Source organism: Montipora foliosa, chromosome 3 (genome assembly GCF_036669935.1).
Source record: "Montipora foliosa isolate CH-2021 chromosome 3, ASM3666993v2, whole genome shotgun sequence".
Classification (NCBI taxonomy): Eukaryota; Metazoa; Cnidaria; class Anthozoa; order Scleractinia; family Acroporidae; genus Montipora; species Montipora foliosa.
The window spans coordinates 7,995,782-8,000,781 of NC_090871.1; the positions used below are offsets into that span (position 1 = coordinate 7,995,782).

The 5,000-nt window shown below is 39.9% G+C and overlaps 1 protein-coding gene across 1 annotated transcript in view; it reads left to right on the forward strand.

Moving 5' to 3' along the window:
• The window catches only part of LOC137996651 (uncharacterized), a 3,388-nt gene extending 2,954 nt beyond the window's left edge, over window positions 1-434 (forward strand). The window contains exon 2 of the mRNA XM_068842166.1: window positions 1-434. This exon is cut by the window's left edge and continues 1,103 nt beyond it. The gene's annotated coding sequence lies outside the window, so the exon portion shown is untranslated.
• The last annotated feature ends 4,566 nt before the right edge of the window (window positions 435-5,000 follow it).

Sequence of the window (5,000 nt, forward strand, 5' to 3'; positions counted from 1 at the left end):
CAACATAAATTTTGTGCTGCGAATATAAGAAGTTACCATCAGCATAAAACATGTTGGGAGATTTTCGCTACGTTCAATTTTTCTTTTGTTCTTTTGGCTGCACAAGTAAATCGCTAAATCGAAAGTGACATCGATTTCAGCAGCCGCCTGTGATCAAGTTACCTTGCATGTTACTAACAATTGGATTCATCTGTGGCAAAATGACGGCAAGACATCGGATTGTTGTTTTTTATTAGTTAGTTTTTTTTTCTTTCAAGTGTTATAAAAGTCGACAAGAAATGTGCGAATTCAACACAAAGACAACAATCGTCCAACTGAAATCACAAAATTAAGGTGGCTCTGAATCCACTAGACAGACATTTTGTAAACTTTGCAGAGAGTTTCATCTTGCCCTTCTGATTACTTTTCAGAAATAAAAAATGGGAGTCACCGAGTTCCTTTTTGAGATATAAGAAACTAAAGACAAAATTAAGGGCGTTTTTACAGGGCTTGGCCTTTGCCACGGTGACATATTACGTCACAATAATGACGGTATCTTGTTCAGCAGTAATTCCTGTTTTATTTGGTACCACAATATTGCCAATACATGATACAACGTTGTCACTTGGATGCGTTGAAACTGGTTCGAGCCTCCTTAAATGACATGAGGATTTAAAGAGGCTTTTCAGCTTTGTTTTCCCTCTCACTTAACAGACAGGCGGCTTTCGCTTCTTTATTTTTCATTCAGATATAATTTTTTAGGAATAATTTTTAGAGATGAAAAGTGGAGCGAAAAATTGCGTGAATGGATTACAAGAGAAGAAAGAGGCTATCAGTGAAATCAACAGACACAGACTAGCCGATATATTCTACTATAGTGGCTAATTCCCTTCTGCGAGCCGTAACCAGCTCCCAAAGAAATTCACAAATTCACGAATGACAACAGATGAAGCGTTACGATAAACATCGCTATTGTGGATATTTTGTTGTTGCCATTTACGTCCCATTTATTTCCTAAATGTTGATTGGCTGTCGAAACAAAGGGTTCTTTTGTTTTCGTAAATAGCAAATTTAAAAAACGAAGGAAATGTTTGTAAACAGTCAGTATCGCAATAGGAAATTACTTTGGGGAGAGTGATGGTTTTTCGCTATTAAACGTGTTACTTCAGTTGCTTTATATATATATATATATATATATATATATATATATATACCTTATGATGTGTCCAAGTTTATCCTACGAAGAGTGCTCTACACCCACAAGTGGGGGAGCGTTACAATAGTTCAATGAATGGGACTAGTCGTTTGACATTTGCCTACAGGCCTGTTTCGTGGAGGCTTTAGGCTTCCACTCTTCAGGGCTTTTTAATTAAACTGTGTGTTGCCTGCAGTATTTATAAATGGTCATCTTTCCACATACGTGCGTACAAAAAATTCACGAGGTCATTAGTGTAAGTGTCCACAAACTCGCTATCACAAGCATTCACAAGATCGCTATCATAAGCATTTACAAGATCGTTCGTGCGTAGCGTAACTTAAATGCTTGTTATATATTTTTTTTTAACACTAGTAGTAAGCAAAGATTAGGAAGTGCGTTCTACAGGATATGTAGTGTGATAATGGAAAACTGGATTGTGTGAAGAAAAGCAAATAGAAAATTATATACGTCATTCCTGTGCATGTGCTCTTTTCTGGCTGTTTGTCAATTCAACGGTACGTCGGGTGTTGGTTGTATTTCTTTGCTGTTAAGCTGCTGAGATAGATAAGTTTATACTTATGTATATTGAATATTCATTTCCAATAGTACGAAATGTCGTTCAAAAGTCCTCTAGGTTGCATTCATCAAAGTGTGAGGGAACTGTGTACAACTCCCGATAAAAGAATTAACAGGAGTGATAATTGTACCATCTGGCTTATTAATATCGGACTCAGTGATATGAATTGCACAGTTTTGAGCACTAGCTACCGCCTGGATAATTATATTATCACACCATGCACCTGTTGTCAACATTTGTTGGTACTGGTATGAAGAAAAGTATCCTTAATGTAGTGGCTTCTCTCAGAATTCACAAAAGAGCAACCACTGTTCTCAGTGCTCTTTGAAACTACAACATTGGCGCACATTACATCTCCGGGTATCATTCATCAAAGAATGAACAGGAGTGTATACACTACCCATAGCATTTATTCTGCTATGGTTTGGCAATCCACTAATTTCTCTCGGTAGAGCAGGCCTCATTTGCTCTGGACTACTGAGTAATAATTTTAAAATTGTTTGGCGCAATGGACGCCGAGCTACACAACTCGGTAAATTTGTTTAGCACAATGGCCGCAATCGGTAAATTTGTTTAGTACAATAGCCAAAGAGCTGCATTGCACGTTAGATCTGTTTGGTACATTGCATAAGGCCAACGAGTTACAACAGCATGGCGATTCTTCATCGAGCGAGTTGACCTCAACACGAACCGCAAATTTATCCAGCACAGAACTGAGCCTTAATTCTTTTTTCGGGAGTTGTACACAGTTGCCTCACACTTTGATGAATGCAACCAAGACGACTTTTGAATAACATTTCGTACTGTTGGAAATGAATATTCAATGTACATACGTATAAACTTACCTATCACAGCAGCTTCACAGCGAAGAAATACGACCAACACCCGACGCACCGTTAAACGACAAACATAGCCAGAAAAGAGCACTTGCACAAGAATGACGTAGTCGATGTACACGAAAACGAGGCCCAAAGCCCCTTCAAAAACCTAGAGGGGCGGCCAATTTGCAGTCTTCACAAAAAATCTCGATTTCTGGCGCCTGCGAAACGAAATTAGGATGCGTTCTCTCGTTCCTCGAGAACGCAACAATCATTTTAACGTATATTTTTTATATTTCTCGTATTTTTGACGAAGAATCGAAAACTTCGATGGCGACCTCCCATGCAAGATCCTAAAAAGGAGGGCGTTCAAAAAAGTAGAGGCGTAATAAATTCATTGAAAAATACAGGAGCTTATAACAAATGGTCCCCCAGCTTTCTTTAATCCACTAAGGTAACATGTCGTTGTTCATTGTTCTACCAATATTGTAACAACCTCAATCCTTTATTACTTTCGCTTGGTCTAATCGAGACTATGTAACCTGAGATTTCTTAGAAGTTTAATGGTGTTCCAGTATTGCTGAAACACGGGATTTTGTCTCCTGTTTTTTTCTCTGACACTTCTTTGTAAGATCGTGGGAGAACGTCGCTTTCCGGATTTTCCAGTCTGTCTTTAGTTTGGTGTATTAAATTTTCCTCTTAGTGAGTTATTGCTATGGAGTTTGATATAACTGCCTTTACTAACATACATTAAAGCTCGCTGAAACGGGAGATACTGGATTGTGTTCCTTGCGGGATTTGACTGCGTTTTGTGAGCCTTTGATGTGAGCTTGCGTTTACGTGAACTTGCTGCTTGTAACAAAGGAATAAATACATTAGGGACCTTTGTCATGGAAAACTTTGCGGTTAGGGGTTTGCAGTCTCAGGTTGCCATGGTTTCGAATTTTAGCTTGGCGTTCGACTTGCTCGCGGAAAATGTTGTTTTTCGTCAGGTCGAAGTGCTTCACTTTTCGGTCCTAAAAACATGAACAGTTCATTCATTCTAGTTCACAAATTATGTTGCACATCGCAGGCAGGTTTTAAAACCTGTTTCTTTCCTTTACACGTGAGGCTATTTAATTTTTAATGAGAAAAATACTTGCCGTCAATCGCTTACCGCTGGCTTCAAACGCCTGCAAAGACCTTGGTCACGTGACATCCTCAGGTTGCCGTAACCCTCGTCTAGTTTCTCGATATCTGCTGATAAGGGCAAGAAATAAGCTAAACTCCAGCACGTTTCTTTGATTTTTGGCAAAACGCAAAGTGCAGCGTGTCGATGCTAAAACATATTCTAAATATCTTTGGCGGGTGTCGCGAATTATAGGATTTGGGTCTTTTGCATAGTTTGAAAACTTGAGAAACAATAATTACCGTCAGTTCAACAAATGAACCTAAGGTAGGACTGCGTTTATTTATGAACCGATGAGAGGTCATTTTGCTTGAGGCTGCAAGGATAGGACGAAAAATCTTTCACATTTGCGCCAAAAACAAGTGTGGAGGATCTCTCTGTTCTTAGTCCTTGGTGTACTTTATTTTGTCAGTGATTAGCGGCGAGCTTTGAGCCAAACTTCTTTTTTTAAATGTCCCTTTTACAGTCTTAGGCGGCGTCGAAACTGAATCTTGAAAAACTAGTCCCAATCGAAAAAGGCCGGTGAAAATAGTAGCGGGACAGTGATAAGTAATATTGAAAAAAACGGATTTATTTCGAAAAAGGCGAAAAAACGATCCTTAGTTAACCGAGGTGCCTTTATTTACGGAAAGAGTTTCAATTGTTTTCAACATACAGCAAGATGCTACTGTCTCTCGAGCTCTGTTTTTGCGTTCGACTAAGGAGAACGCATCCTATCGTGTCAGTCCGCGGGATGTCTCTCGATTATCGATCGTGATGCTGCACGATTTTCAGAGTTTGGACGACAGCATGGCCTCCATCTCATGTGATGGTGTTACGGCTCGGGACCTCCTGTTGGACGGGTTAAAACCTGCATGGGTGACCGTCCGGCAATACCCCTTGCTGAACACGCTGGGGAGTTATGCTGTTTGGCTATCCAGCAAGAAAGGCCACTGATATCCCACAAAGTGGTTATTGCAATGTTTTATTCTACTCTTTGGGCATTTTGGAAAAAAAAAGGAAAGCAAAGCAACTTATTAAGTGTCTAGTCGTTCTAGCGCTGGAGCGCTAATTTGGGACACTGTAAACTGAAATTAACAATTAACGCAAATCAAGGCAAATGTTCAGGAGATGGAAAAACCGGAGTACCCGGAGAAAAAACTCTCGGTGCAGAGTAGAGAGCCAACAAACTCAACCCACATATGATGCCGAGTCTGGGAATCGAACTCGAGCCACATTGGTGGGGGGTTTTACTCTCATTACTTCGCCATCCCTGCACCC